Source organism: Drosophila suzukii, chromosome 3 (assembly GCF_043229965.1).
Source record: "Drosophila suzukii chromosome 3, CBGP_Dsuzu_IsoJpt1.0, whole genome shotgun sequence".
Classification (NCBI taxonomy): Eukaryota; Metazoa; Arthropoda; class Insecta; order Diptera; family Drosophilidae; genus Drosophila; species Drosophila suzukii.
Window position 1 is genome coordinate 61,419,604 of NC_092082.1, and position 16,323 is coordinate 61,435,926.

Genomic DNA, 16,323 nt, shown 5'->3' on the forward strand with positions numbered 1-16,323 from the left:
CCCCCCCCCCCCCTCGCCATTCTCTCCAACGACGAACTTGTCTATATTCTGTAACACTTATAAATAACTTATGCATTTGATCAGCAGCTCCTTCGACATTCTGTTCTCCTTTCTTGCGAAATAAAAAGTTCCCGCGAATCGGGAGTGATGTTTGACTTTCACACTTTCTCAAAAACTGACGGCTTATTGGGCGATCCCCAATCTGCCAATACAACGTGCATGTTGGTACAACGTCTGGGAGTGGAGCCCTGTGCAATTTAATATTTGCCCCCTTTTTTGTATGGGGAAAATCCCATGTGCATTCTCTGTTAAGCGATTTTCTCAAAAACTGACGGCTTTAACTCAATGGTACTTTCTGACAAAAAGCTTGAATTAACGCCCAACAACCGGGTTTACCGTGCATATTGGTACAACCTCTGTGAGGGGAGCAATAAACAAAATTGTGAGGACCCGATTTTTTTTTCCGCCCTCGCCGCTAAGTCACCGACGCTAATTTGACGGACATGTTGAATGTTGCTGGCCGCTGTTGCTAAATATATCTGTGAAAAGTTGTTGTTGTGGAAATTATAAAGGGCAGAACGAAATGTATAAAGTTTAATAATTGAATGTAAGTGATGCGTTCTTATCTTACGCTAACAGTGAAAGCACTGCTAAGCAGATATTTGCAAATTTAGATGCAATTTACGAGAGAAGAAGCTTGGCATCGCAACTATCTCAGCGAAAGAAACTTTTAGCCATGAAATTAAAAGGTGACACTTCACTCACTCACTTTAATATCTTCGATGATCTCATTACTGAACTTATCGCGTCAGGAGCAAAGTTAGATGATATGGATAAAATTTCCCATTTACTCCTAACTCTTCCACCCAGTTATGATGGAGTTATAACCGCAATAGAGACTCTATCTGAAAATAACTTAACATTAGCTTTTGTAAAAACACGACTTCTTAACCAAGAGATTAAGCTTAGGAAGTAAAAAGCAGTAAGTAAAAAGGAGCTAAAAGATATAAAATTTAAAAATAATCCAATGCAGAAGGTTAAGAAGAATCAGTTTAAGCCAAGTTTCAAACCGAAACCAAAATGTTTTCATTGCGGCAATCCAGGTCATTTAAAGAAAAATTGTTTCCTTTTGAAAAGGCAGCCGAATCAGAACTTTAGTGAAAATAAAAGAAAATATGGGCAGGCTAAGATGGCAACAGCAGCAACAGCCCAAGCAGAGCGTAGTTTTGCCTTCATGTTGAGAAATGCAACTTCCAATTCAAAGACAGTATCCTAGACTCAGGAGCATCCTAGACTCAGGAGCATCCTAGACTCAGGAGCATCGTACCACCTTATAAATGACACAGCATTGTTCTCCCAGTATGAGCGTTTGCAATCATATGTGGCCATCGAGATTGCCAATCGCGGACAGGTTATCTATGGCAAGCAAGCTAGATTAAAGTTTCAAAAATTTAAAAATAAAGAAAATATTACACGACCATTGTTTGTTGTCCATTCCGATGTCTGTGGTCCAATAACACCCTCTACCATTGATAATAAGAATTACTATGTAGTCTTTATTGATCAGTATACGCATTACTGTGTGACCTATTTAATAACTTATAAGTCGGATGTGTTTTTTGTTTTCAAAGACTTCGTAGCGAAGAGCGAGGCTCACTTCAATTTAAAAATTGTGAATTTGTATATCGATAATGGTATTCCCTTCCATTATCGATATACAAATCTTTCTAACGAAATGCGTGATTTCTGTGTCGAAAAAGGCATCAGCTATCATTTAACGGTTCCTCATACTCCACAATTGAATGGTGTATCAGAACGGATGATTCGAACAATCACCGAAAAGGCTCGATCTATGATCAGTTGTGCTAAGCTCAATAAGCATTTTTGGGGTGAGGCTGTTTTAACAGCAACCTATTTAATTAACAGATCGCCAAGTGTGTTTTCTTTTCGCTATGAATTCTTATTCGTGCTGCGAGTGCAATGCTGAAGTTACAGCAGCGCAGCTTCGCGGTTTTAAGGCGGTTCGTTGCTCATCGCTTTGTCGTCGTACTTTTCACACTGCATGTGTTGATATCCCGGAGGATGCTATCAGATTATTAACAAATATGCCGAATCTACTCTGGCAGTGTGATCGCTGTGTTGTGAGTAATGATTCATACTCCAAAATCGATGAAGTAATGGAAGAACTTCATGACCTGAAGAGTCTATACATGGATTTAAAGTCAAAGTTTCTGAAGGCTTTTCCCAACTCTACCACTGACAATAGCAATGTCAGTCAGCGTTAAAAAGTGGTGAAACCATTGGCTCCAGCTTCCTCAATTGGTCGTCAAGCCAACCATGCAGACCTGATACCCCCGGCACCAGTTTCTACTGCTGCCAGGAACCATGCAAAGAATCACAGGATCAAGAGGCAAATAGTTGGTCAAGCTCCTAGTTGTGAACTACTGCCGAGCAATAAATTCCTTCATATTGGTAGATTCAGAGCGCACGTAAAATCTGATTCTGTGTGCGAATAGTTTGCATGTAAGCTAGGTGTGGATACCGCCACCATAATTTGCAAGCCTTTATTCAAAATAGGTGTAGATGTTGCTACACTGGAATTCGTCAATTTTAAATTAGGAATATCGGTTGTTCCATATAGGAAGCAATTATTTGTGTCTCGTTTAACACTTGAAACCATATCTGCAGATGTTTTGGAATTTATACAACAGGAATTCCCATCTCAAAACATCACAGTGGAGGAGTTTAAATTTCCATATGTTCGTATGATATCTTCATTTAAAATATCTGCTCCTCCGGAAGTATTTAATGTACTAAATTCTAAAAGTTTTTGGCTTAATGATAAATTGGTTATTAAAGAATTTGTTCCAAACAGACGGAGAACTAATAATAGGCCTTCCACGACTGTACCTGTGCCAAAAAACTGAGCAGTTTATTTTTGGCCTATCAAAATGTTAGGGGACTCAATATGAAGCTACCTAAGCTTTATGCTGACTCCTCTGCCTTTTCTGAAGACATTCTGGCCTTTACTGAGACTTGGCTGAAACCGGAGATATCAGACTCCGAAGTTCTGTCCAAAAATTTTAATACGTATAGAACTCATCGCTCTCCTCGTACGGGGGGTGGGGTGCTGGTTGCCGTTACCTCTACTTTATCATCGGAGAGAATATACTTTCTTAATCCCAATGACATAGAATTCGTTGGTGTTAAAGTTTCTTTGAAATCTTTTTCTATTTATGTAACTTGTTCTTATATTCCACCTGGATCCGACTTAACAATTTATGAGCAACATTTATCTGCAATAAAAACTGTTTTATCTGTTTTAAAAATTGCAGACAGACGCTATATATACAGATTTTAGTAAAGCCTTTGACTCTGTTAACCACTCTCTTCTTTTATTCAAATTAGATCAGCTTGGGTTTCTGAATAATCTGTTAACTTGGATTTCAAGTTATTTGAATGGTAGATCTCAGAGGGTTTTATTCAAAAACGCTGTTTCCAAGATGATCAACGTGACATCTGGAGTGCATCAGGGCAGTCATTTAGGCCCTTTGCTGTTTACTCTGTTTATAAATGATCTTCCTTCTATCGTAAATCACTCTCGTGTACTAATGTATGCTGATGATGTTAAGCTTTCTTTTTCATATAATAATATTGAATCTGGTTTCTGCTTGCAGTCAGACATAAATAGATTCCAGGAATGGTGTCAGTACAACCTTTTGAACTTAAACTATCTTAAATGCAACGCTATGACTTTTTATAGGGGTACGCCAACGTTCATGAGTTACTCTCTTCAGAACATGTCCTTGGACCGAATATACTCAGTAAACGATTTAGGTGTTCTCCTAGATGCTAAACTTAAATTTGACTCCCACATAACCTCTACTGTTAATAAAGCTATGAGTGTTCTTGGGTTTATAAAACGTTGGTCTAAAGAATTTGATGATCCATACACTACCAAATTATTATTTACCTCACTTGTCCGACCTAATTTAGAATACTGTTCTTCCGTTTGGAGTCCTCAGTATCAAGTGCACATTGACCGTATAGAGTCCGTACAAAACAATTTCTTCTTTTTGCCTTACGTGGTTTGAACTGGGATCAAAACGTCAGGTTGCCTTCTTACTCGAGTAGATTGCTATTAATTAATTTGCCTACTCTAGTAAGCCGTAGAATTATGCTTGGTACTATTTTTATGAATAATCTTATCAGAGGCGATATTGATTCTGTAGATTTGGTAAGCCGCATAAGTTGCAATGTTCCTGTTAGACTAATGCGAAACTACCATCCTATCAACTTGCCACGATGTTCATCTAATTTTAGTCAGCATGAGCCCTTTCGCGTTCTTTCTAATAATTATAACAACCTATACCATTTAATTTGTTCCTCAACTTCTATCCCTGTACTAAAAACTAAAATCTTAGCTCATTTGCTTTAATCTTGTTGATCTATGTTTTGTCCTGTCTTTATCTGTTCTATGTACCTTCCTCGCGAACTTTTTTTTTATTTGCCCAAAATAAAAATGGGCCCGCGCGTAACAAGCACGTGCTTGGTGTCGTTTGGGCCACTTGTTTGTACTGCTCTTAGTGCATCAACGTTCAACAATATAAGAAAATACCTGAGCAGCACTTTCAGACTGTGTTTAGTGATGCGTTCTGGCCCAACCCAATCAAGGTCAGTCGATTCATCCACACGGATAGGCCGATTGTTGATGGGAACTACGGCAAATTTTTATGATCCTCTTCCTCATCTTCATGCTACTTATTCGCAATGTCAATGTCCGCTGGTTTCGATAAGGTTAGCTGCTACCATTACTCACTCATGCGCCGCTCCCAGTGCACTCTTAAGTCACTCCCAAATCAAAAACATCATCAGCTGGATTTTTCCTTTTTTGTTCTGTCTAACGTTCTTCAAACGCTCACTGGAGAGGCGTTGTCACCAGATTCCATTAAGATTCCCGCTCTAAGCGCGCTCTTCGGAGATGTGCACTCATCACAATCAAAGCAACAACGGCATCAGCTCTCTAGAGAGCTGCTCTCATCATATTTCATCAAGATTCCCGCTCTAAGCGCGCTCTTCGGAGTTGTGCGCACATCACCGTCAAACAACAACAACGTCAGCTGGAGTTGTCGTTGTCTGTTTTGCGCGACATTCTTCAAACGCTGATCGATTTGGCGCTCTCATCATATTCCATCACGCTTCTCCCTCTAAGTGCGCTCTTTGGGGATGTGCATGCATCACAATCAAAGCAACAACAGCATCAGCTTGAGTTGTCGTTGTCTCTTTCGCACGACGATCGTCAAACGCTCTTTGGAGAGCCGCTCTCATCATACTTCATCAAGATTCCCGCTCTAAGCGCGCTCGTCGGAGTTGTGCGCTTAGCACAATTGAACCAACAACAACGGCAGCTGGCGATCTGCGGGCCTACAATATTGGGAAAGCAAGAACAAATACTTCCTAGGGCATTGGACTATGATGCCCAAAATGCGAATCCGGAGATTGTTGATCGTGCTATTGTGAGTACGGCCCCACTAAAAATTTATTTTTTTTTTTTTATTTATTTATTTATTTATTTCGCCAACAGTTGGTACCTTAACAATTTTCAAAACATCTCCGGAATGCGAACAAAGGCGGAGCAAGTATACCTTGCCACATCCCAATGCAAGTTTGATGTTATAGTTTTAGTTGAAACTTGGCTCAACATAAACTTTTACTCAAAGGAATTCTCCGACTCCAATTTGTACCATGTGTTCCGCAAAGACAGAGGTAGCCGTCCTAGAGGGGGTGGTGTAATTGTTGCTGTTCGCTGCAGTTTGCGCTGCTTGTCAATTGGACTTCTCATTGAAGACACCCTTCTTGATCAAGTTGCGGTGTCGATTATTGGAGAATCCGCAACGCTGGAAATTGTGGTGTCATACATACCACGGAATGGTTCATATAAACTTTACAAGGATCATCTGGAAAACATTACCGACTTCTACAATAATCTGCAGGACCATCATCATATCTGTGTGATTGGAGACTTTAATATATCATCCCTCTTTTGGTCTCAGGATCCGGAGCATCACTCTTCACTGCCAAGCAACATACATCAACCACACGAGATACTTTTCATCGATGATATTTTCATGGGCTACAAGTCAATAATATAGTTAATAACTAACATAAAATTTTTGACTTAGTATTCGTTAGCGCTGATTTTCTTTAGTCCAATGTAATTCACCTATAAGCAATTGTGACATCCATTGTAGACCATTGCTACTATGTATAAACATTTACAGTTTTGCGCCTTTGTGCCATCAGAAATGAGATAACTGGGAGTCATGTCAGTTTGGAGTCGTGTTATGACACTTCTTTAGTTGTTATTTTAAACATCATTAAGATCAATGCTCGAGAAAGGGTCCACAATCCTTTAAGTTGCCATGGTATACGAAAGGTTTGAAAAATCTTAAAAATCTTCGAAATAAATTCTATAAAAGGTTTTTAGTTACACAGGATCCTGGTGATTGGAATAGACACTTGCAGCACAAACGAGAATTTGAATTTCTAAATAACTTTCTTTACAATCAGTATATAGCGAGTGTTAAGAAGGGACTACTATCCCAACTCTTTTTGGCGATTCATCAATTCGAAGAAGAACGCTTCTTCAGTCCCATCTGCTATGTTCCTAGGGAATCAATCTTCCAATTCAAATACAGAAAATGCAAATCTCTTTGCCTCTTATTTTAAAGCTAATTCTGAGCCAACAGCAGCCTGGAATGATTCTCAAACCATAAATGCGATTACTCCTCTATTGAATTTAGGTAGTTTAATCGTGCTAGAAGAGAACATTCATAGGGCTGTGGAACACGTTGATGATTCTTACACTCCGGACTTCGATGGGATTCCGGCCTACCTTCAGAAGTTCGCATCGGTGACTCCCATTTCAAAATCAGGGCCGAAGAATAACATTGCCAATTACAACAGTTTACAAAAAAAAATCGATGAAATACGCCTTCAAGGATACCTTTGTTTTCCGGTAAGGTACATCTCCCTGATTAAGAAAAGGGCACCCAAAATTGTTTCTATGGTACCAATTTTTTTTTAGTGTAAAAAACTTTTTTCGCACTATTTTATTTTCTAACTTGAGTTCTGATAAATCGAATTCGGTAATAGCCCTTTCTTATACACATCATTGAGTTCCACTCATGAGTTTAGAAGGTACACTTATGTCAAAGTTGAAAAAGTTATAAAAAATGAAAAACGCTGTACAGATTTTTAAACGTATATACCCAAGTTCAGTATTCGGGAGCAGCGGCCGTTAGACACCATTTTAAGTTTTCAGTGTTGGGGAACGTAAGAATTTGGTGCAAGTTGTTATGCATAACGTCAGACTCCTTGCTATCATATATTTTTTCATATATTTTTAGCAAGGAAAAAGTAAGGAAAAAGCAAGGAAATTGACGTTATGCATAACAACTTGCACCACAATGAAAATTTAAAATAGTGTCTAACGGCCGCTGCTCCCGAATACTGAACTTGGGTATATACGTTTAAAAATCTGTACAAAATCTATTTACCACGGATTGTCGTGATCAATGGCGCATATTCTCCGTTAAGGTTCAGCCTTCAAGAAAACAACATAAAACAAGGAAGAACGCTATAGTCGAGTACCCCGACTATCAGATACCCGTTACTTAGCTAAAGGGACCGAAGGGAAATGGAGATATTCAAGCAGCAAAGCGAGATTAAAACGCGTCACCTACCGGCGGTAGGCAGATTTAAGCGTTATGGGCGTTAGAGTGGGCGTGGCAATTTTTTTTTTGGATCAATCGATAGGTATTGACGAGATCTAGCATGAAAATTGTGAGCGTCATAGGCTTAGGCGGTTTGTGGGCGTTAAAGTGAGCCAATCGATAGGTTTTGATGAGAACAATACATTTCAGTTAAAATTTTTATTCTAGCATCAAAACTGTAGGAGCCACAGTTTTGGGAGGTTTGTGGGCGTTAGAGTGGGCGTGGCACATTGCTGAAACAAACTTTCGCTGCGTAACAAGCTCACTAATCTGCACGCCAAATCTCAATAGCCTAGCTCTTATAGTTTGGGGCCGTCCATAAACCACGTGGACAGTTTTGGGGGGAGGGGGGGTCGTCAAAAGTCCACGATTTTCCACGAGGAGGGGAGGGGGGTCGAGGTAAATGTCCACGTGGACATAGTAAAAATTTAATTTTAACCTTTATGTTATTTATTCCACTTTTAAATTTCGCGCCACTGTATATTATACAGCGCTGCGCAGATCATTCGATATATTTATCAAATTCGTTCTATATTTATCGACTGAATTCCGAATAAATAAATACTACGGCCGGCCGGCAGGTCCACACGTGTAGAATCATAACAAACCCGTGTCGATGAAAAAATGTCTTCCAAAAATGGTGATTTATATCATCAATTATATTTAGCTTATAAAAGCAATCATCCATTTAAAAGTGCTACTTTATGCCAAAAAGAAAGCAATGTGTTGTGGAAAGAAGCTAAATCAAAATTCAGTAAAAGTGATAGTGAATTTCATGCTGAGATTAGAAAATTAATAGAAAATTTTCAAATTAAATCTACACTGAAAAAAACTGGATTTTTCAATTTCTTCATCAAGGTAAGTTTCTTATGCAAGGTTAAAGTATCAAAAAACTTTTTTTTATTTACTTCTAGCTCTCGTGACCCGCTTTCCAGTTCTCCACCTTCCAGTTCTCAAATTAAGAACATCGAAAAAACTTCTGTCGAGAAAAAAGAAAAATGCAAAACACGAAAAAAAATATAGACTTAAAAAAAAGACGACAATTAAAAAATTGATTGCAAATAATCCAACTTTATCTCAACAATTGAAGGTATCTTTGATTTTTGTTGATGATTTTCGATTAATATTATATATAAACTAAAATAATTTAAATATAGTAAAGATAAATAAGATTTGACATGATAAATAATTATTAATTGATTTCTCTTAATTATTCAACGTCGGATAAAAATTAATTAAAAAGAAATAATAATAAAATGAAGAAAATGTGCAAGTTATGAACATTCTACTGAAAATTACAATTATTTTCATTAAATACTTTAGGTGCGAGAGAAAATAGGACGTCCACGTTTGGAAGAGGACTAACATGAGTTGCTAAAGACTATTTGGACATTGCATTAATCGTTCGATTAAAACTTTGACTCAGCTTCAGGACGAGATGATCATAATGGGCTATCTTTTATCGCGCAGTGCTACTTATTTACGTCTCATACCACGAGATTCTCGAACGAGCGATGGAAAACGTCACCTTGTTACTGAGCCGGTGAAATTATGTCGTGCGAATACAAATCACCATAAAGATCATCCAGATGGAAAGTTTTGCGTTGCGAGCATTAGGTAAATGATTCAGTTCTTCCTAATATTTATACCCGTTACTCGTAGAGTAAAAGGGTATACTAAATTCGTCGGAAAGTATGTCGGAAGCGGTTCCGACCCCACAAAGTATATATATTCTTGATCAGGATCACTAGCCGAGTCGATCTAGCCATGTCCGTCTGTCTGTCTGTCCGTATGAACGCTGAGATCTCGGAAACTATGAGAGCTGGGCTATTGAGATTTGGCGTACAGATTCCTGAGCTTCTTACGCAGCGCAAGTTTGTTACGCAAATATGCCACGCCCACTCTAACGCCCATAACGCTTAAATCTGTCTTCCGCCGGTAGGTGGCGCATTTAGATCTCGCTTAGCTGCTTGCATATCTCCATTTTCCTTTGGTCCCTTTAGCTGAGTAACGGGTATCTGATAGTCGAGGTACTCGACTATAGCGTTCTACCTTGTTTTTCCTATTTTTCTTTCCTTTCTTCTATTAGGGAAGTCTAAGAATGTTTTGCATTTTTCTTTTTATTTACAGAAAATTAAACGAATTTAAATTCTAAATAATTTACTTCTTTACTAGGTTTCTTATTAAATTATTTGAATTAAATTTTATAGTAAAACAATTAATTAAATTTTTTTAATAACAAATAAAATATCCGTTAAAAAAATTAAATTTATAAAAACTCAAGAAACGAATAAAAGATGAGGGGAATGTCAAGAAGCAATTTACACCATTTGGTGAAAAAACAAAAGGAAGAGCTTCTGCGATCGGCCGCTTTAGCTCTACCTGTCAATATAGAAAATGATCCTGACAATGTATACCCCTCTGAAATTGTTACCGATTTGAATTACAGTGCATCAAGTTATTCCCTTAATAACAATACAGAATTAAACAATGCAGTTTTAGAAAATGAAGAAAAACCAAGTCTACGGCTAAAATTATTAGACTGGTACCATAACAATAATGTTACTAGGGATCAACTTGATGCACTGCTAAATATTTTAGAATCGGGAAATCTAGATGTTCCTCTGTCGGCTAATGGTCTTTTAAATTTAAATTTACCAAAAGCGGTAATCCGCAGTGTAAGACCGGGTCACTACACTCACATTGGCATTCGGAATTATTTGGAATTCATTAAAAACAAATTGCCAGATAATTCTGAAATAATATTAGATGTCAATGTAGACCGATTACCGCTTTTTAAAAGTTCCAATACCAGTTTGTGGCCAATTTTGGGACATTTTCCAAATATTCCCAGTAGTGATGTATTTTTGATCGGCTCTTATGTTGGCAGTCGAAAGCCTGCCAATGTAGATGATTATATGAGCGATTTCGTATCTGAACTGGTAAAATTGTCTGAGAGTCCTCTCCAAATTGGCGACAAAAATATCTCTATAAAATTAACGGCCTTTATATGTGATGCCCCGGCAAGGTCTTTTATGTGTGGGACCCCAGGGACAAATTCGTTCAGTGGTTGCATGAAATGCAATCAAGTTGGAAAACGTATTAATAACGTAACTGTTTATAGCGAAAACTCAGGCTCGCCAATTACAAACGAGCAATTTCGAAATAGGTCTCTTGCGTCCCACCACTTGCCCTGTTACCAAAACAATTCTCTCCTAATAGAAAGACTTAAAATAAATATAATAAATGCCTTTCCTTTGGACCCAATGCACTTAATTGACTTAGGGGTCGCAAGAACAATTTTAAATTTAATTGTAGACAGAAAAACTAATAATTTCAAAATAAAAAAGGAGATATAACAAAAATTTCTGATTTCCTTCTAAATTTAAAAGATTATTGGCCCACAGAATTTGGAAGAAAGCCGAGATCTCTAGAAGAACTGCCACGCTGGAAGGCATAGACAATTTCTTTTATATTTGGGAATGGTTGTATTAAAAGATAAAGTTTCGGATGATTGCTATTATCACTTCTTGCTTCTAATGTGTGCTTATAGATCACTAATTAGTTCAAATTATTATTTAACCATTGACACTATCAGCGAATTGATAAGATACTTCGTCCAAAACTTTACCAATATATATCCAAAAAACACATTAACATATAATGTTCATAATATGCTTCATTTAACTGATTGCGTCCGACAACTTGGCCATATTAACTCGTTCACGGCCTACAAATTTGAAAATTTTCTGCAGCAAGTAAAGCGCTGCGTAAAAAAACCTAATAAGATTTTAGAACAAGTAGAAAAGAAAATGTCTGTGTATATTAATAATGAAGAAACATTTACTGGGGAAAAAACTGACAGATTTGGAAATATAATCAAATACACGTTTAATAATTTTATCTTAACTTCTAAAATGCCTAACAATATTTGTTGTGTACAACAAAATATTCCGTTCAAAATATCTAAATTTGAAAGAAGAAGTGATGCCTGTTTTATTGTTGGGCAGTTTTTTTGACTCACCAATTTAAAGTTCATCCTTGGGCATTTTGCTCACTGATGCTAATGGGAATAGTGAGGAGGAATTATTTTCTATAAGTGAAATATCGTTTAAATATGTTAACATTCCTTTTAAAAATAGAGTGCTATTGACACCGCTATTACACACTGTAAATTAATTTAAAATATACCTCTTGACCTTCCTTTTATTCGTTTTTTAACTTTTTTTTCGTTTTCGTGTCGTGCGCTACACGACAGCGCCCCTCGGTCGGTTGGGCGGGAGGTGGGCTTTTTTCGCCTGGGATTCGCGCGAGTTAGCATATATGTAGGTTCCTTTGATGATTGTCTCCGAAAAGATCCCGACCAAATTAAAAGTTAGGTGTTTGCTGGTTTCAAGATAAACCCAGCATGAATGTCTTTATTTTATAATTCTTCGTTCAAACCTTATTGTTTACGTACAATGTGCTGACCTAGCGGAATGGATCTGTAATTGGACCGGATGCCTATCTGTGGCTTGGACTCAGCAGTGGCCGCGGTGTTTGTTTGGTTGGCGACTTTGTTGCCAATCAAGTGTTTGTTTCTAGCTGCTTGCCAAACGTAGGGGCTTAGGTGGGGGACCGCCGATGGAATGTGCTGATGCGGTAACTCCTCCCCCCTCAGACTGAACTACCGACCATAGTGGAGCGATGGTTGGTGTGAAGGTGACCGGTGGAACAATGGTTGGCGTGAAGGTTACCGGTGGAGCCTCTGGTGTGAAGGTGGTCGTCCTTATTGAACAGGCGGCCACGGCTAAAACCACTATCAGTAACACGGTTAGCATTGTATACGTCGCTGTTGTGTGTATTGTTGTTCCAGCTTGTATTCTGTTGATTTGTAGCATCGTTTCGATATCTTCCAACTCTAGCTCGTGTATTCCCAATTCTTGGGTTGTTCTATTCTTCTTAATGGCTTCGATTTGAGGTATCTCCAATTTTAGCGTTGTTGTGCCAAGTCTCTCTACCGCCTCGTACTGGACGTTGTTCACCATGGTTCTGTATTCCTCAAATGCGATTAATGCCGATCCATTTACCGTTCTCTCTTCTCCGCAGTCCGTTTGCAGCTTTACATTTTCTCCATTGAAAATTGCAATACATCCTTCTTCTGGTTCAAAGATCCTGGTTCTGAGCCCAGCATCCCTTGTTTCGCAGTCCGCTTCCTTTCCGCTGATCATGTTTTTTAGACAATTTTCATTTATCTGATTTACAATTTTGTTGTTCTTACATGTATACAAATTTCTAATTTTTTGACATTTGTTTTTGTAGTAGTACATTTCTTCGATATTCATTACCACGTATTCTGGCGTTATTACAAATTCTGTCTTATTCATAGGTAGGGATATAATCCTCTGTAAAGAATACGTTCCTTTCTTAAAAATGGGTAATTCTATCGCAAATATTAAATCTGTCTTATTCATAATCGCTTTGAATTGTAAAAATTCGTACATGTGCTCTTCCGATATTATGCGTATGCCCTGTTCTTCTAGTACTTGTACGCATTTAGCTGTTTCCTGTTTGTCGAATATGAATTTTGAAATTAATCCAATTTTTGCCAATAACAAACTTTCGGCTACATCGTTTATATTTTATCCGAGCATGTCTATTGTTACTGAAATTCTGTCGATGTGTTCTAACCTATAAATTCTCTTATCTTCATCTAAAAATGTTGTGCTTATTCCGTTTTTGTAATTGTTAATAAATGTCGTTACTCGTCTTTGCTCATCGTTAATATATTTCGTCAAGTTCTTAAACCTTATCATGAATTTAGCTCCTGTCCTCTCTTGTGAACTCCAATTCTCCTTCAATCTTCTTTCCTCTTCCTGCATCTTCCTTATCTCCTCTTCTAACCTCTCTGCGTCTTCCGCGTCTAAGTTTCCTGTTATGGATTTAACGACAGATCCTAATCCATTGATTAGTCCTCTTGCTTTCCTCTTCCTGGGGCATATTGCCTCTAATCTGTTCTGTAATTTGTCTTGCAAAACCCTAACAAGGTCTCTGGTTTCCGAGTCTTCAATTACCTCTGTAAGTGTTCGTTCTAACTGTTCTATTGCCTCTTGATATTCCTGTAATTTTACCACGTGTACCAATGTTTTATGTGTTTGTAGTATCCTTGCTTCGCCTAGATTTATTTGTGCTAGTGGCTCTTCCCCTAGCAATGGTCGGATCTCAAGTTTCCTTTCCGCTGCCGTGATCCTGGCCCACCTGTAATTATGGTTCGTTTGGTTTTGTTAGTCTCCTGATTTTTTAGTGTGAGGCCGTTGTCTCCCATCACCTTGTGTTTCGAAAAACGAGGAGTTAATTTATCCCTCCTGTTTTCCTTCCTAAATATTATGTCTCCTGGTTGTACTGTGACCGGGCTTTGTCTGTCGACATTCGCCGCCTCTATTCTTTTGTTCTTTTCTTGCTGAACCCTTTCCTTAATTTTTGGATAAAGCTCGGCTTGAAACGCATTAATCTTTTGTAAGTACTCGTGTTCGTTGTTAAAGGACACGCTATTCAGGAAGTTATGCGTTCTCCCCGTGAACAACTCCTGCGGTGTTAGTTTCGTCGCTGAATGAATGGCATTATTATAAGTTATAAATGCCTCATCCAGGACTTCCTCATGTCTGCTTTCGAGTTTCTTTTTCTTCCTTGTCTCATTTATTAGCCTATATATTTCTGTAATCGTCGAGTGCAGTCTTTCAACCGTAGAATTGCTTGATGATTGCTGAAAGGATGTAGTGTGTAGCTCTAATTCGTATTGTCTACAAAAATCCTTGAACAAGTTGGAAGTGAATTCCACTCCTTAATCACAGACTATCTTCCTAGGCACTCCGAATAAAGCCATGAAACTCTTTACTGCCTTAACGATATTTACGCTTTCCTTTGCTGGGATTGTTAATCTCGAGAACTTGTCAATTATGGTTAGTACACTTTTCTTGTTTACAAAATACAAGTCAATGTGCACTGTTCACGCCAAAAGGGCGTTTAATTTCAGGAGGCAGTGTCGAGCGGCAGTTTTATCCAGATTTCTATATCTCGCGCGCTCGCACTGCCGTCCGCTCTCCCTCTCCATCTCTCCCCTAAGTCTCCGCTCTGCTCTGGAGCGCTTAAGTTAAGTTAGGCTTAAGCAGTTCATGTTTCAAAGTGTACTAATAAACACCTACGCACGTCGCGTAAAAAACCCAAAAGTACCCGCGTATTTTTATGCGTACCACTCGATCTTGGGGCTTCAATTATTTCAACGATCAAGCCGCACCGCCCCAACATTTTGGTCCTTCGAGCCGGATTTCAAAATCTTTGGACTTTCCTCTCCTGGAGTTTCCTTTGATTTTGTCCCAGCAGGCTTGAAACACTCCAGATAAGTTCCGCTTACTATAACTAACTTTCGACTAACTTTCTGTATGATATATTGTCTAAATCCAAAAGAGATTAATCCGACGCAACGGCATTTAATATATGTATTTCAATTCCGTTACTTGTGCCCGACAATATTCCAGTTTCCTTTGCCCACAGTTGCACACTTGAAACAATTCCAGTAAATATTTCAGTGCTACTATTCAACGAAAATATTTGTCAAATATATTTTCAATTCCAATCGTGTGTAAAATATAACTCAGCCGCAGTAAAAAATTCCCGGTCATAAAATTTTTCATTAAGATTTGCACCCTTTATTTTTTACTGTGTTCCAGCAGCGTGTGTATATTTACATAAATATTCTAACACAGTCCACTCGAACTACTTTTTTCTAATACAGTCCACTCCAACTACTTTTCTCGACCTACAAATACGGCTAAACTATTTCTAAAATTAAAAACAAAGTGACAATATCCACAAATTTACTCCAGCAAATCGTTTGCAATTTAGTTGTGCAGGTGACAAACAAACGCACCGACAAACAAACATAAGCGAAGTCTTTCCCATTCCCGCAACGTTATTCTGCTATTCGCACCCCACATATATACATACGTACAGTGTACATACATACGTATACCGTATATCGCCAGTGCACAGTGGGTCAAGAGCTCACAAAAAGTGTTCCTTTCAAACAAACAATATTAAAGTCCGTAATTCCTTACATAAGTCCGACCATCCGATATAATAAATATTTATTGCCTATCCGACAGTGTGACCGTATATATTTACAATCTTAATTGGTTCCTAAATTCCAATTTGATTCCAATCCGTTTCCTTACATCAGAATTAAAATTCTAAATTATTTAACGTCATGGCAACATCAGTAAAATCCGCTTTAACCCGATTTATGGCCACAGCTGACTGTCTGATCCACTTTGAGGCCACTGTGAACGCTCCAGGTGCTCCTACACCAACGTTATCCGCCTATAAAATCCGTCGCGATCATCTCAATTCCTTGTGGCAAACGGTAAAGGCAGCATACGACATATGCTCCGACTGCATTATAGCTGCAGGCGAGAGCGCCGCAGACACAGAATCCATACTAAAGTCCAAGTATTACCAAACGTACTCCACTTACGAAATATTTGCCGCGCAGCTGATGGAACAAATCCAAAAG

General features: G+C 38.3%; 1 long non-coding RNA gene across 1 annotated transcript; it reads left to right on the plus strand.

Annotated features, from left to right (window-relative positions):
• The first annotated feature begins 4,476 nt into the window (after nucleotides 1-4,476).
• Nucleotides 4,477-6,292, plus strand: LOC139353195 (uncharacterized). The gene is made up of 2 exons (XR_011604358.1): nucleotides 4,477-5,516; nucleotides 5,585-6,292. It is a non-coding gene; the product is annotated as an uncharacterized lncRNA (long non-coding RNA).
• The last annotated feature ends 10,031 nt before the right edge of the window (nucleotides 6,293-16,323 follow it).